We start from the raw sequence: 18,738 nt of genomic DNA, 5'->3' as shown, positions 1-18,738 counted from the left end.
TACGTGACCGATCACTGAATTTCATAGAACTTTCACACACTAGATTTCGGTGACAAATTAACGTGTCTGGTTTCGAAATATGAAAACTTTTCAAATATTTTGGTAGTAGCTCAATTAATTAAATACATACATACGAGTATTTTTTTCTCTATAGTGTTTTATTTTTAAGAGTAAGTTTCCTGTGAAATGGTTGAATGATAAAACATCGTTAAACTATATGCCAAAGACCTTGATATTATTATCAAGAAAAAGTCGTGGTTGACGGAAGGACTTTTTTTTCGGGGGCAATGTGAATGTATTTATTATAGCACAAACAAACACAATTTACAAAATAACAACATAATAGGAATGGTCCTTGGTAACATACTAACATTCTATCTTACACTCCTATCCTATTAAGCCAAATCGACCAAATGACCATACTGGTAAAAAAAAGTAAGTGTTTTTGTCAAATTGATAAAAAAAAGTGATTTGTGACAAATTGGTAAAAGAAGGTAAGAGTTCGCGCCAGATTGGTAAAAAACCTAAGTGATGTTTAGATCAAATATCGAGCATCTTATGAAAGAATCATAAAATAAATGTCAAGAAATCATTTTAACCAAATCCGAATTTTGTTATCTACACGATATCTTATAGGTATATTCCAGCTGTTTCGAACAATTCTACACCAATTAACTAGATTGATCCCCACTAAATCATTTGTACCCATTTATGACGGAGTAGTATGTTTTCGATCCAGTTCCAAATATTTGTGTAGAACGATTTTACCTAAGAATTCTTGTAATTTTAATTTGTTTATTAGAAAATATAGTAACTAAAACATTAGAAGTAGTGTATGATGACTTTCTTTTGTATCTAGAAATGTCTCCCAAAATTTAAGGTGTCATGATCCATGAAAGTCTTAAGGAAACATTACAGTGATCGAGAATTAAAATGGCACTCTTTTTTATTTATTTATTTATTTGTTTAAGTAAGTCTTGCATGCCTCTTATGAAAAAATCATAAATCATCTCAACCAAAATTTAATTTCGCAACTAAAAATAAAAGAAAAAAATATATTTAATGTAAGAGAGGTCTTAAAATAACTTTCGTCATAGTCATAAAAATTAACTTTTATGTTAACAGTAATATTTTTCTAGAATTGTGAGATGTATGTGCATCATTGATTCATTCATTCAATGTATTAGTAGTGATTTAATCAATTCAGTAGTACAAACACTTAATCACATTTAGGCCAACATCACAAAGGAGACAAAAAAGTCACAAGCAATTAAGCATATACTTAAATTTAACAGAAGTATCTTTGATCTTTCAAACCTTATTGCCTATTTAAACCAAACGATCTTCACCCCTAAATCATCAAAAACAACTTAGTTTTAAAAATTTTAGTAAACATTTTCCATTTGTTTCAAAATGACCAACTTGAAATGCCTCCCAATTTTCTACACCCTACTAGTCCTCATACTCTCTACTACCACTAATGCAGCTACCTTTACTGTTAAAAACAATTGCCCTTACACTCATCTGGGCCGCACCGTCCCGGCGGTGGCCAATGAATGAACTCGGTGACACATGGACCGTCCACGACCAATCCGGGCCAAACAAGTGCCCGTATTTGGGCCCTGGACGTGTTGTACCTCAATCGGGGTAATGGTCTCCCGGTGTACCACCGAGATCGCGCGGTGGGGTCTACGATTGCACCGCATATGGTACACCCCCTAACACTTTAGCTGAGTACTCCCTTAACCAATTTAACAACCTTGATTTCTTTGACATCTCATTGGTTGACGGGTTCAACGTCCCAATGACATTTGTACCCGTCTCTAACGGATGTACTAGTGGTCCCACGTGTACCGCGGACGTTAACGGCCAATGCCCTAGTCAGCTTAAGACTAATGGAGGTTGTAACAACCCATGCACGGTGTTTAAGACGGATGAGTATTGTTGTAATTCCGGTGGCGTCACCCCACCGATTATTCCAAGTATTTTAAGGGTTTGTGCCCTACTGCTTATAGTTACCCTAAGGATGATCCTACAAGTACTTTTACTTGTCCTAGTGGTACTAATTATGCTGTTACATTTTGCCCTTGATTTGTATAGTTCAAGGGAACCGTACGTATAACTGTACAAGGTTATTTCTCTAATAGGAGAATGTTATAATACGGAGTAATATTTATAAATTGTAGTGCTATAGCATTCAATGAGTCATTGAATTGCATTATAGCCAATATATGATTATCACAATAAATTCATAAATGGATTATGTATGTTGCTGATATTATATTAAGAAATACATTTGGCTGTACCCCCTTCGTTGCAAATCCGACACACTATTTCTCGATCTTCTGCTGAAACCGAGTATCGTGCTCTTACAGCTATTATTATCTTTGAACTTTAATCATGATATGCTTCTCATACATTTTGGTTGTATAGCTAATCACTCTCATAAGTTTGATATTATGTGCAATCAAACCTTTAACTTGTAAATGTAGCAATTCAACCCCATAAGTTTCTCTTAATGTGCAATTAACCACATATCTAATTTTTAAGAATAAAATTTGCTAATTAAATATTTATTATTATTGAAAATCAAAATTTTTGATTAGATTTTAATCTTAAAATTTTTGTTTATTAAAAAACATGTTCAAATATTTTTTATAATTTATTTGGCGAAAAATGTTCCTAATATGAAACTTGTTACTTGTTAGTGATGTTACCATGAAAAGTTACATGACCAGATTTTTGTTTATATTAAAATTGGTTCGCATTTTTCGTTGAATATGTAAATATTATATTTAATTATATAAGAAATATATTTATAATAGTTTTTATAATAGAAAACAACTAGTATTGGTGCCCGGCTTCGCCCGGGCTACCTCTATTTACCATTAATTTTTTTCATTAAATAAAATTACTTAAAGTTGCATAACCCATAAATTTATCATTAATATATTTTTCTATGACATATCCTCAAATTACGATAAAATAAATTTCGAGACAAATTTACTACTCCCGCTATTAATATTTTACCCTTATTAATGAAACAATAGTAATAACATTTCACTACTTACCCATAATCATTGTTACTTTCACTACTCCCGCCGTAATTATTGTTACTGTCACTACTGCCGCATTAATACTGATAATTTCACTACTCCCGCCGTAATTATTGTTACTTTCACTATTGCCGCATTAATATTGATTATTTCACTACTCCCGTTGTTGTTTCTACCACTTTCACTAATCTTTCTGATAATATTCACACCAAAAAAAACTAATATTTCTGATAATATGGTTACTTTTACTATTCAAATGAGTGATTACTATCATATAAACTAATGTTACTACAATTCTTTTTTTATGATGATAATAATTAATATCATAAGTGTGCATGTTTATACTAATTAATTATTTTATTTTAAGGAAATTGACCATCTTCTAGTCTTCTATAAATATGTAGGAAAATTACCAAGCATCTTCTTTCTTTTAATCTCCTTGAAATTGACCATCTTAATTAATTATTTTATTTTAAAGAAATTGACCATCTTAATTAATTATTTTATTTTAAGGAAATTGACCATGTTTTAATCTCTTACAAATGTTTAGGAAAATTACCAAACTTCTATATAATTTAATTTTAACCCAAACTAAATAATATTTGCATTGAGATCCCTTAATCGGGTCCATCACACGGTGCTATTGATTTAAAACTATATAGTATAATTAATTTGTATAACTTTCTTTAATTACATTGAAATCCCTTGGTTTCTGGAGTACCTCTACTTACCATTAATTTTTTTTTCATTAAATAAAATTAGTTAAAGTTGCATAACTCATAAATTTATCATTAATATATTTTTCTATGACATATCCTAAAATTAAGACGAAAGAAATTTTGAGACTAATTCACTACTACCGCTGTTAATATTTTACTCTTATTAATGAACCAATAGTAATAACATTTCACTACTTGCCCATAATCATTGTTACTTTTTACTACTCTCGCCGTAATTATTGTTACTGTCACTACTGCCGCATTAATATTGATAATTTCACTACTCCCGCCGTAATTATTGTTACTTTCACTATTGCCGCACTAATATTGATTATTTCACTACTCCCGTTGTTGTTTCTAGCACTTTCATTAATATCGCTGATAATATTATTACTTTTACTATTCAAATGAGTGATTACTATCATATAACTATATCAAATGTTACTACAATTCTTTTCTTTACTGACGAAATTACTTTTACTACTTAGGCATGCAATTTTAAGAGGATTATATATTTATATAAATATATTACATATATGCATTAAATCAAATCAAAAGAATTATGCAATATTATATATTATGGAATCTAACTTGAATTATTTATAACCTACTCATTATATTTTTGTATGTTAAATAATTAACATCTCTATACATCTAATTTAATATTTTTACAAAGTTTAATAAAATTGCATAGATTTTAAATTTAATATATAATTTTATGATGATAATAATTAATACCATAAGTGTGCATGTTTATACTAATTAATTATTTTATTTTAAGGAAATTGACCATCTTCTAGTCTTCTATAAAATATTTAGGAAAATTGTCAAGCATCTTCTTTCTTTTAGTTTCCTTGAAATTGACCATCTTAATTACTTATTTTATTTTAAGGAAATTGACCATCTTAATTAATTATTTTATTTTAAGGAAATCGATCATTAATTTAATTTAATTTTAACCCAAACTATATAATATTTGCATAGAGATCCCTTAATCGGGTCCATTACACGGTGCTATTGATTTAAAACTATATAGTATAATTAATTTGTATAACTTTCTTTAATTACATTGAAGTCCCTTGGTTCCTGGATTTAATATATAGTACTAGTATTGGTGCCCGGCTTCGCCCGGGCTACCTCTTCTTACCATTAATTTTTTTTTTCATTAAATAAAATTACTTAAAGTTGTATAACCCATAAATTTATCATTAATATATTTTTATAACATATCCTAAAATTACGATGAAATAAATTTTGAAACAAATTTACTACTCCCGCTATTAATATTTTACTCTTATTAATAAAACAATAGTAATAACATTTCACTACTTACCTGTAATCATTGTTACTTTCACTACTCCTTTGTAATTATTATTCTTGTCACTCTTTCGCCGCATTAATATTGATAATTTCACTACTCCCGCCGTTATTATTGTTACTTTCACTATTGCCGCATTAATATTGATTATTTCACTACTTCCGTTGTTGTTTCAACCACTCTCACTAATCTCGTTGATAATATTGTTACTTTTACTATTTAAATGAGTGATTACTACAATTCTAACTTGAATTATTTATAACCTACTTATTATATTTTTGTATGTTAAATAATTAACATCTTTATACATCTAATAAACTATAATAAAGTTTAATAAAATTGCATAGATTTAAAATTTAATATATAATTTTATGATGATAATAATTAATACCATAAGTGTGCATGTTTATACTAATTAATTATTTTATTTTAAGGAAATTGACCATCTTCTAGTCTTCTATAAATATTTAGGAAAATTACCAAGCATCTTCTTTCTTTTAATCTCCTTGAAATTGACCATCTTAATTAATTATTTTATTTTAAAGAAATTGACCATCTTAATTAATTATTTTATTTTAAGGAAATTGACCATGTTTTAATCTCTTACAAATGTTTAGGAAAATTACCAAACTTCTATATAATTTAATTTTAACCCAAACTAAATAATATTTGCATTGAGATCCCTTAATCGGGTCCATCACACGGTGCTATTGATTTAAAACTATATAGTATAATTAATTTGTATAACTTTCTTTAATTACATTGAAATCCCTTGGTTTCTGGAGTACCTCTACTTACCATTAATTTTTTTTTCATTAAATAAAATTAGTTAAAGTTGCATAACTCATAAATTTATCATTAATATATTTTTCTATGACATATCCTAAAATTAAGACGAAAGAAATTTTGAGACTAATTCACTACTACCGCTGTTAATATTTTACTCTTATTAATGAACCAATAGTAATAACATTTCACTACTTGCCCATAATCATTGTTACTTTTTACTACTCTCGCCGTAATTATTGTTACTGTCACTACTGCCGCATTAATATTGATAATTTCACTACTCCCGCCGTAATTATTGTTACTTTCACTATTGCCGCACTAATATTGATTATTTCACTACTCCCGTTGTTGTTTCTAGCACTTTCATTAATATCACGATATAATATTATTACTTTTACTATTCAAATGAGTGATTACTATCATATAACTATATCAAATGTTACTACAATTCTTTTCTTTACTGACGAAATTACTTTTACTACTTAGGCATGCAATTTTAAGAGGATTATATATTTATATAAATATATTACATATATGCATTAAATCAAATCAAAAGAATTATGCAATATTATATATTATGGAATCTAACTTGAATTATTTATAACCTACTCATTATATTTTTGTATGTTAAATAATTAACATCTCTATACATCTAATTTAATATTTTTACAAAGTTTAATAAAATTGCATAGATTTTAAATTTAATATATAATTTTATGATGATAATAATTAATACCATAAGTGTGCATGTTTATACTAATTAATTATTTTATTTTAAGGAAATTGACCATCTTCTAGTCTTCTATAAAATATTTAGGAAAATTGTCAAGCATCTTCTTTCTTTTAGTTTCCTTGAAATTGACCATCTTAATTACTTATTTTATTTTAAGGAAATTGACCATCTTAATTAATTATTTTATTTTAAGGAAATCGATCATTAATTTAATTTAATTTTAACCCAAACTATATAATATTTGCATAGAGATCCCTTAATCGGGTCCATTACACGGTGCTATTGATTTAAAACTATATAGTATAATTAATTTGTATAACTTTCTTTAATTACATTGAAGTCCCTTGGTTCCTGGATTTAATATATAGTACTAGTATTGGTGCCCGGCTTCGCCCGGGCTACCTCTTCTTACCATTAATTTTTTTTTTCATTAAATAAAATTACTTAAAGTTGTATAACCCATAAATTTATCATTAATATATTTTTATAACATATCCTAAAATTACGATGAAATAAATTTTGAAACAAATTTACTACTCCCGCTATTAATATTTTACTCTTATTAATAAAACAATAGTAATAACATTTCACTACTTACCTGTAATCATTGTTACTTTCACTACTCCCGCTGTAATTATTGTTACTGTCACTACTGCCGCATTAATATTGATAATTTCACTACTCCCGCCGTTATTATTGTTACTTTCACTATTGCCGCATTAATATTGATTATTTCACTACTTCCGTTGTTGTTTCAACCACTCTCACTAATCTCGTTGATAATATTGTTACTTTTACTATTTAAATGAGTGATTACTACAATTCTAACTTGAATTATTTATAACCTACTTATTATATTTTTGTATGTTAAATAATTAACATCTTTATACATCTAATAAACTATAATAAAGTTTAATAAAATTGCATAGATTTAAAATTTAATATATAATTTTATGATGATAATAATTAATACCATAAGTGTGCATGTTTATACTAATTAATTATTTTATTTTAAGGAAATTGACCATCTTCTAGTCTTCTATAAATATTTAGGAAAATTACCAAGCATCTTCTTTCTTTGATTTTCCTCGAAATTGACCAGCTTAATTAATTATTTTATTTTAAGGAAATTGACAATCTTAATTAATTATTTTATTTTAAGGAAATTGATCATGTTTAGGAAAATTACTAAGCGTCTATATAATTTAATTTTAACCCAAGCTATGTAATATTTGCATTGAGAACCCTTAATCGGGTCCATCACACGGTGTTATTGATTTAAAACTATATAGTATAATTAATTTGTATAACTTTCTTTAATTACATTGAAGTCCCTTGGTTTCTGGATTTAATATATAGTATTGATTGATAGGTTTTATTTAAGAAAATGGTAAAAAACTTGATTTGTGCTTAATTGCACATTTTTGGGACGTTATGAGGCTAATTTACTACAAGTGAAACTTAGGGGGTTAATTTGCACATAGTTCATAAATTATGTGGTTAATTTGCTAAATCCCCATTATTTTAGGTGTATGGATCATTTATCTTATTTCGATATCTTATTTTCCTACTGCCTTTCCTTCTACCATATATACACCCTTCATCCTTGATAATTGAAGAAGTTATCTAAATAAACTGGATAGCGTGTTATTAAATAGTAAATGTAACGGTGAGATAAAATAATACTTATAAATGAGAATTATAACCGTATATCAATCCTTCCTTTTAACTTACAACCATTAAAAGACTACTATAAGTCTTGTTTAAGAAGGAGTAATCGTCTTAAATCTTGAAATAGTCAAGTATTCCCTCTGTCCCGGTCTTTTGTTATCATTTTCCATTTTGAGGTGTCTCAGTCTATTTTAATAATGAATTTGAAGAGTAATTTGATCATTTAAACTCAATTTATTATACTTGTCATTTAGTAATTGACCCCCCTTCTATTTCCTTGATCTTTGTGTCAAAAGCAAATGACAACAATTAACCGAGATAGAGAGACTCATTTTTATTCCGACGTTAAGATTAGACTCGACAATGGCTATTGATGTGTACCTAAATTAATAGGTCGTCGGTGGTCTTGACGAGAGAAATCCCGTTTATTAGGGTAAACGCATATGTGACTAGTCACATTATCTAGAATTTGACATAATTTCCATTGTAATCTCTTGAAATTAAGGATATCCAAGGAACACACAGCATATATGACTAGTCCTATTGGGCTGTTTTATCATTGTAAATAAATGCCAAAAACTTGTGAAGACTATACATTTTAATGATAATATTGAGTAGGATTTACTCCTTTTGTCTCAATTAATAGTTTATATTCTATCCGTTCCGGTCATTTGCTGTCCTTTGGTTTTGACACAAATAACAAGGAAAAGGAGTGCGGCACTTACTAAATGACAAATGGAACAAATTGAGTGTGAATGGTCAAATTGCTCATCAAGTTCATTCTTAAAATAGAAAGCACAACAATTGACTGAGACCCTCCAAAATGAAAAAAGAACAACAAATGACCAAGGACGAAAGTACTTGTTTTATTCCCCTCTCACAAAATAAATTAATTGAAAGCTAGAGTAAGACCCTGTTCTTTTGGAGTGAATTTATTTAAACAAAACTGAACTTAATGGAGCTGAACTAAACTGAACTTAATGGACCTGAGGTGTACTAAACTGAACTGAACTGATAATAATAATAATAATAATAATAATAATAATAATAATAATAATAATAATAATAATAATAATAATAATAATAATAATAATAATAATAATAATAATAATAAGAAGAAGGAGTACTTGTTGACCGTTCGACCATGCTTCAGGAGGTCCGCCGTCGGTGCCCGGCTCTCTCCCGTTGGGTGGAGTTTTGTTATTCCAGCCCGGCCCGCCTTTTTTATGGGGAGCACTGCTTGTGGTCTTGTCGGGGTGTTCAAGGGGTGATCCATTGGGGCCTTTGCTTTTCGCGTTGGTTTTGCATCCCTTGGTTTGCAAGATCCGGGACACTTTTGACCTCACTTTGCAGGCATGGTACTTAGATGATGGCACCATAGTGGGAGATACTTTGGAGGTGGGGAAGGTGTTGGACTTGATTAGGTTGGATGGCCCTTGTTTTGGTTTACACCTTAATGTCTCCAAGACGGAGGTCTTTTGGCACTGTGAGGATCCACGGAGCCGGCTTAGGGGTTTTCCCCGCTTCTATTTCTCGTCCATTGCGTGGTGTTACGGTATTGGGAGGACCACAAGACTTGTCCTGGTTTTAGCAGTGAGATTGTGGCGACGAGAGTAACTAAGACCATTGAGCTGATGGACTTGGTTGCGAGGATTGAGGACCCGCAGTGTGAGTTGCTTCTTCTTCGAGCTTGTACTGGTATATCTAAGCTCTACTTCTCTCTTCGTACTTGCTCCCCTAGTGTTTTTGGGTCCATTCCATCTTCCTTTTGATGCCGCTCTGCGTTCTAGCTTGGAACGTATTGTCACCGCGTCGGGGGCCGGGTTTTGGGGATTGCGGTGGCGCCTTGCTACATTCCCCTTTCATCCGGTGGCCTTGGTGTTTATGCGGCCGGAGATGTTTTGTTCTATGCCTTTATTGCGTCCCGCTTGCGATCTGGTTTGCGAGCTAAGCTCCTCGGCCCTTCTCGTGTTGTAGCTACGGCCCTGCTTTTGATGATGCCGCACGGTGTTTTACTGCGACTACAGGTTCTGATATATTAGGTCGCCCTAGTGAAATTGCTGCCCCCAAACTTATGAAGAAATTGGCAGATATTTATTTCACGACGGTTGCTTCTGCCTCAGAGTCTGTTTTTTCTTTGACACCTCGCCAGATCGCTTTATGGCAGTCTCAGCAGGGTTCTCACTCCTCTGATTGGTTGCGTGCGGTTCCTATCTCAGGGTTGGGGCAGACTATGAACGGGAGGACTTACCGTAGTGTGTTGGGGTATCGTCTGGGTGTTCCGTTATTCTCGGTATCTAGGCCCTGTCCTGCTTGCTCTCGGGTTTTTGCTTTGGGGATGTTTTTGGGGACCACGCTGTTTCTTCTTATCTTGATCGTGGGCGTTAAACATCGGCATAACCTTGTCCGGGACACTCTCTTCGACATCTGCTATAGATCTGGTATATCTGCGGGGAAGGAGGTCGATATCGGTTTGGTTGATGGGCATGGTGGCTCTCTTCGTCCTGCGGATTTATTGCTTTATTCTTGGGACAGGGGGCGTGATGTGTGCGTCGACCTGACAGGTTCTTCACCTTTGACTCGGGCCGGGTTGGCGATTTTGTGCGGGCGGGTTGTCGGCCGATCTTTCGGCGGAAGTGTGCTAAGTATGGGGATTTGTGCGCGGTGGCGGGTTATGGTTTCCTACCTTTCTCTTTCTCTTCACTCGGGGAGTTGAGTTTGGATGCTGTTGCCTTGCTCAAGCGGATCCAGAAATTCTCGGTATCTCAGGATGCTGGGGCTCGGGTAGCCGCTTACATTTTTACTCGTATTAGCTTCACTATTGCTAAGGGTGTGGGAGCCCAGATTGTCTCTCGGCTCCCCACCAATTTCATGTAAACCTTTTATTTTTATTATAATGAAAGCTGCGCGCATTTTATAAAAAAAAAAAAAAAAAAAAAAAAAAAATAATAATAATAATAATAATAATAATAACAACAACAACAACAACAACAACAACAACAACAACAACAACAACAACAATAACAACAACAACAACAACAACAACAACAACAACAACAACAACAACAATAAAATAGATTTATTAATACAAACGATAACATTATAAATAATAATAATAATAATAATAATAATATAATAATAAGTATAATAATAATAATAATAATAATAATAATAATAATAATAATAATAATAATAATAATAAGTATAAGTATAAGTATACTAATAAGTATAATAAATATTTTAATTTAAAATTAAATATAATAAGAAGAAGAAGAAGAAGAGAAAGAAGAATAAGAACAAATATATTATAAATAATATGAATATAATAATAGTAATAATAATAATAATAATAATAATAAATATAATTAATAATAATAATAATAATAAATATAATTAATAATAATAATAATAATAATAATAATAATAATAATAATAATAATAATAATAATAATGTTCCGGGTGTAATTCCAGAGCAGGTATAGTTACCACCCGTGGCTAGTTGAATGATGTCTTGAGTTGGATTCTCCTTTGGTCTTAATCGTTCCTCTCGGCCTCTCCTGCAACAATGAACGAACTGAGGGCTTGGCTTTGTGCCAAGCGTACTCACTCCGACGCTCAAGTCAGTAAACTTAAAGGATAAGTTGTTACTTGACTGAAGGTATATTGTAGAGAGATAAGGAAGATATTACCAGATGAATAGTGTATTTAGGTTTAGTTGTGTATTTGTTGGATCCTTTCCTCAATGAAGGTTGAGGAGTATTTATAGGCTTTCACCTTTTGTCACGTGGTGCCAAGTGGCCAAGTGGCTAGCGGTGGAAAGACGATCTACCCCTCGGCCGAGGGACCTATGGCAGGCCGGCGGGCCCTGTTGACTCACCGCCGAGGGGTCTTGGATGTGAGTACGCGGGTATGTGCCCCGGCTGGCAAGTTGCCATGCCGAGACCCAGGCTGACAGGCCGATGGGATGCATCGGCTAGGCTATCTAAGTCGTTGACTTGCTGTGGGTATCTTTGACCTTGCTCAATATGTTGACTTGGTCAGCGGTGCAGAATATGCCCCATCAAATAATAATAATAATAATAATAATAATAATAAAGTATAAGTATAAGTATACTAATAAGTATAATAATTATTTTAATTTAAAATTAAATATAATAAGAAGAAGAAGAGAAAGAAGAATAAGAACAAATATATTATAAATAATATGAATAAAATAATAGTTATAATAATAATAATAATAATAATAATAATAATAATAAATATTAATACTACTAATATTACTATTAATCATAATAATATAATAATAAATAAATATATTAAATATAAATAAAATTGTAATAATAAGTATAATAATATAATAATTATATACTAATATTTTGGTAACTATAATATTAATAATAAAAATAAAAATAAGAGTAATAATTTATAATGTTGAACTGAACTGAAATGAACTGATCTGAAATAAACTGAATTGAACTAAATGGAGCTAAACTGAACTGAACTTAAGAGAGCTGAACTGAACATATTAGAACTGAAATTAAGTCCAAAAGAACAGGGCCTAAATTAGATTTTACTGCCTTTTGAAATTAATTTTTTTTTACAATTACTCCCTTTTGAAATTTTTTGTTAAAATTACTCCCGTAAGTTGCATTTTTTTTTTGCTAAAATTGCTTTCAAACTTCACTTTAAGTGACTTATTTCGTCTGTTTTTCAACTTATTTCGTTTGTGACTTAGGCAATCTATATTTTGAAAGTTATCACTAGGTAAACAAATATAGGGGGAGTTCAAAAGAGAGAAAATAAGTCAACTTAAATTGGAGTTTTGAAACAATTTTAGAAAAAAATGCAATTTAAGGGAGTCATTTTAGCAAAAAATGTAACTTAAGAGAGTAATTTTCAAAACAAATTTCAAAGGAAGTAATTTTAAAAAAGTTGATTTTAAAAAGGAATAAAATCTAATTTTATTTAATGGAACAAATGATCCTTACTGGGAAGATAGGGAGTATGAGTTAGGACTTTAAGGGTATGAAATATTCTCTTTGATGTACCACGCTACCTATCTAATTTTATTCAAGCGATAATTAATGATTGTTGAGCTTGATCTTATTCTATAATTTGCAATTTTATTTTTGTGCATGAGATTTTATTAACTTTACTTTTTTTTTTATACGAATTAACTTTACTTATAGGTCACTTGTTACATGCTTACTTAGACCACAGTTTGATAATATAACAAATTTCATCCCTGGACATAACATTTGTTATTGTAACTTACAACCGTTGTAATTTGTAAGGAGGACTACCGGAACGAAAATTAGATTTAGACCATTTAGTTATAATGACGCCAAATTAAGTGGAAATTTTTCTTTGGAATAAATTGCAGTAGTTAGGCAGTTTTGACTTATATATAATTTTGTTTTGAATAGAAAGCTAAATCTTCATGTTCCATCAACCAGTATTCCACCTCAATATCTTATCATTAAAGAAAAATATTTAGTCTCGTCCATTTTCCATTCCCTAGTCTTGACCAACATTAATAACTATTATGTGACCGATTTACTGAATTTCATAGAACTTTCACACAATAAATTTCGGTGACAAATTAATGCTCCTGGTTTCGAAATATGAAAACTTTTCATATATTTCGGTAGTACCTCAATTAATTAAATACGTATGAGTATTTTTTTTTCTTTATCGTGTTTTAATTATTTTAAGAGTAAGTTTTCTATTAAATGGTTGAATCATAAAACATCGTCAAACTATATGCCAAAGACCTTGATATTCTTATCACGGAAAAATGGTGGTTGACGGAAGGGCTTTTTTTTTCGGGGATAATGTGAGTGTATTCATTATAGGACAAACAAAAACAATTGACAAAATAACAACATAATAGGAATGGTAACATTCTATCTGACACTCCTATCCTATTAAGCCAAATTGGCCAAATGACTATACTAGTAAAAAAAAAAAAAGAGTAAGGGTTCTTGTCAAATTGGTAAAAAAAGTTTGATTTGTGACAAATTGGTAAAAGAGGTAAGAGTTCGCGCCAGATTGGTAAAAAACCTACTCCGTATACTAAGTGATGTTTAGACCAAATATCGACATTATGCATCGTCTTATAATATGATCCTAAGAGCCGTTGCACAAAGCAAGCAAGGAGCCGTTGCACAACTCAAGACAATCTCGGCAGAATCATCTCCTTCTCCTGTTTGTCTCCTCTGTTTTGGTAAATAGCATAACAAATATTTGTTTCCGTAAATGAACGATTTCCTATTGTATATATATATATATATATATATATATAGCCTAGAATAGTTTGTAATAAACACAAGTTCTTGACACACAATAATATAATCAGATGTATTTGCATCTCATTCCATGAATTATAATATGGTATCAGTGTTCTAGGTTAATTTTACACATATCTGCCGTCTTCTTCATCTTCTTCGTCTCATTTTTTCTTCTTCTTTTCTTACAATCTCTACATCATGACTAATGGAGAAGTCATTCCTACCACAAAATCTTCATCTCCATCTCTGTCGTATATTCAAGTTGAAAACACCGGCCACATAATAACCCCAATTGTTTTTAACGGGAATACTTACGACGAATGGTCTCGATCCTTTCTTCTTGCTCTTATGGCTAAGGGCAAAACTGGTTATATTGACGGCACCATCGTCAAACCTTCTGCTACCGCTGATGACTTCGAAACATGGCAATCAACCAACGAGTTGGTCACCATGTGGATTTATAATACAATTGATTCTTCCTTACGTAATCAAATAACCCTTTGTCCTGAGGCGAAACTCGTCTGGACAGATATAAAGAACCGTTTTCTCAGGTTAACGAGGCTCGAGTTTATCAATTGCAGGCTGATTTACTAGCATGCCGTCAAGGTCCCACCGAATCTCTGGTTGCGTATTATGGGTGGTTGACATCAATATGGAATGCCATCGCGGATCTGGACGCTCTTCCAGCCTGCTCGTGCAACCCATGCGCTTGCAATTGGGTGAATCTCATGACTGCCAGACGAGAAAAGAAAAAAGTACGTGATTTTTTAATAGGTCTTGATGACCGCTTTGCTAGCACATGTTCTCGGATTATTGGTATTACTCCTTTCCCATCTTTAGATCTTGTTTATAATCGCCTATTGCAAGATGAGGGCGTTCGAAATATTTCTTCTGCTATTTATTGTGACACCCTTAAAAATTAGCGTTATCTAATTACTTAAAGGCGTAAATTCTACGGAAAAACTGGTAGGATATGTTTGTAAATGGTTCAACTAGATAAAACCTGCAATTTCAAAAAATTTTCTAACTAAACCATTCACAACCAATCCAACTCAAGAAGTCCAACATTCCCAGAAGCGGGTGCCCAAAACCTGCAATTGCTAACTATCTAACTTACTTACACCGCGAAAGGTAAGAAAATACATAATGATACAACCCAAAATAGAAAAGGGAGACATATGTCCCTTCAAATTATATACAAAACCAAAAGTTAAAAGGTTATATACATAACCAAAAGGTAAAAGGTTTCTACAAAAGAAAGCCAAACTAGGTTCAAGGTTCCTTGCTCACTAGCTCATCTGTGACCCCAACAAAGCATCAACAACCTGTCAATCGCATTTTATACAAACACGAAAGCCACAATTCAGTGGGGAGTAACTTCGAGTCCTCCCAGCCACGAATCGTCAAAATTAATGTAACATGTAGTAAAACATGTAAGCAATATGATAAACAATGTAATTATCATGTAATTCTGACCTATGACCCCTAAACTGACCAACTAAACTATCATGTGAATCATATAACTCAAATAGAAATCCAAACTTTATCAACTGTAACCGGCTTACATCTCACCTATTACAGTTCATAAAATCACCATACAAGAAAGGGCAATATATCAAAGACAGGCATAAGTTCTTAGTACGGTCAATAGTCACTTTGTAACTCGAGTCTATACCACGAGGTAGGGAAGGTAATCGAACCGGTATCTTGGCTCAGCGGTTAATATTAATAAAACATGGCCAAGAGACAACACAACCCTAGCCTAAAATCTGCGCAGACCTAGACATGCGGATACACACCACCGCACCCAAGACCCACAACGTTTTTTAAAACAAAGTGAAGTGAGTACCCTAAGGAGTCCACCAAAGGGTTGGCTAGTACTTAAGCTGACCACTTACTATCAAAATAAGTAACTGAGGTCATGCCCCAACTTGGATATAAATCCACTAGTCAGGAACACAAAGGCTATCAAGCAGTGAACATATACTCGTCAAAGACTATAAAGACCTATCTATGATGAAGGCCGAAATACTCACCTAGGACCTAGTCCCGGCTAGTCCCACTTGAATACTTTAGCCCACACCACACAAGACTCACCACACAAGTCAAGTAAGACACCCACTTAACCATCGTAGGGCAAAAAGTCCTACTTACCAACATAAATTCTAATATTCTATCATGTGAAAGGCTATATAAATGTCTAATCAAAGAGATAAACCAACGAAATTCTCAATACAAATTTCCAATTCTAACAATATTAACCATATTAAAGGCTTCAGGGAATCTAGGGCCGTTTTTACAATATAAAAAGCTACTTAAATCAACTAATTACACATGTGAGATAAAAATATAATGAATGGCCTAAAACAAGAAAAAGGCCGACTATCTAATTCATTCAAAATTTCATCCAACCGAATTTTTACCCGCAACCCCACCTCTGACAGTGCGGGTTAAATTGCGGCTGACCAATCACACATTTAACTGACATCGCATCAGTCAAAGGGACTAAGGCTCAGTTTTCGGCACAATCATCAAAACATTACAATTATCACTATAAAATTCATTTTGTAAACTATCCTAACATGTGATAATTATCAATATAACATAATTTTTCTACCATTAGCATAATTTTTAGCTACTATTACGATTCACTTCACAAGTTTAACCATGTGTACTATTCTAATTATATCCATACTGAACCTAAAATGACGGACAAAGCATGGAAAACCGCGAAACAAGCAACGGGCCGACCCGAGCCAGCCGTGGGCCAGCCGTAGGCCTGCCGCTCGCTTTGCCGGCCCGCCGCCGCCCCATTACTCCTCTTTTTTTCATTTTTGCCCGATAAGACCGTCTCAACATAATTAACCGTTCCAAATTCAACTTTGTTAATTTAAACTAACAAAAGGCACAAATTAAGCATACATGCAACAAATTTTAACATGTGAAAACTACTACTCAAACAAAAATCACCAAACATACAAAAACAACACAGCATGTGACGATCTTTCGTCGAGTAACTCGAAATATGTTACCTTAAGCTAGAAAAAAGAGCAATTAGCACCTCAAACCCAAATCCTAACTAGCAACTATCCGCTATCTTCGATAATATACGAGTCCCCTAACTCGTCTTCCAATTCTTCACCTAAATAAACCATAAAAACACAAAGATAAGTATATAAATACCGAAAATACCGAATTTTACCCAAAATTCGTCTTAAACAACTTCAAGAAAACTGAAATTAAATTATACCCAGTTGTAGATCGCGACGAGAGGATTCCGGAAAGGTAAATTTCGTGAAAAACCGATAAGAAATGAAGGAGTTGTGTCGATTTTAGCTTGGAATTTGTGAAAATGGTGATTTGTGTCTTATTTGATGAAGATAGAAGAAGAAGATAGAGGAAAATCAGAAAAAAAAAGAAAGGAAGGGGCTGGTCCGCGGGAAAGGGAAGAGGAAAGGAGAAGAGCGGGATTTTTAGTCGGGATTTTTACGAGTCGGGTTTGACCCGTTTCGATAATAATTAAAACCGTAGGTCAAACGCAAATTCCGTCAAGACCAAAGTTCTTAAACACGAGATTACAATAAAATTGAGTATTCATACGACCCATTTCCAAATTCGTTTACCCAACGTTCGAAAGAATTGTCATTTCCCCCCCCCGATACGCCCTTATTTCGAAATAAAAAGTTTTACACGGTTTAAACTATTTTTAACATCTCGAAATTATCAAAATAAATACTTTTCTTCAAAATATAATAAAATTATATTTCTTTGAATTATTTTTACTTTAAATACTTAAATATCAACTTTTATTTGATTAATAAATTATTTCCGAAATATATTAACGGTCCAAAATTACGGGGCGTTACAATCACCCCTCCTTTTAAAAAGTTTCGCCCTCGAAACTTAGAAGGAGAAATTATAGTTATAAGAAAATATAAGTATCTTTTCAATGAAACGGTGATACTCTTGTTGATCAGACAAGAACATCCATATTCATATCAAGATATAAAAATATTTCTACACCAATAAATGAGAAAACCCATTATTGGGACGTCACCAACAACGAGATTTAACATTCACTAATGTTAAAACCATTAAAAATCATAAAAGCATTTTCAAAATTTTAGCTTAAAGTTCTATAGTAAGAATACCATCTTTACTA

General features: G+C 32.0%; 1 long non-coding RNA gene and 1 pseudogene across 1 annotated transcript in view; one reads left to right on the top strand and one right to left on the bottom strand.

Annotated features, from left to right (window-relative positions):
- Positions 1-17,921, bottom strand: part of LOC141587283 (uncharacterized) — a 65,936-nt gene extending 48,015 nt beyond the window's left edge. The window contains exon 1 of the long non-coding RNA XR_012519739.1: positions 17,827-17,921. This is a non-coding gene — a long non-coding RNA (uncharacterized LOC141587283). The remainder of the gene's footprint in view (positions 1-17,826) is intronic.
- LOC141587281 (protein P21-like) lies at positions 1,370-2,305 on the top strand (annotated as a pseudogene).
- Positions 17,922-18,738: the final 817 nt, after the last annotated feature.

The sequence above is a fragment of the Silene latifolia genome, chromosome 6 (assembly GCF_048544455.1).
Source record: "Silene latifolia isolate original U9 population chromosome 6, ASM4854445v1, whole genome shotgun sequence".
NCBI classification, from domain to species: domain Eukaryota; kingdom Viridiplantae; phylum Streptophyta; class Magnoliopsida; order Caryophyllales; family Caryophyllaceae; genus Silene; species Silene latifolia.
The sequence above is the reverse complement of the archived record's forward strand: the minus strand, read 5'-3'. Positions and strand labels throughout refer to the sequence as shown.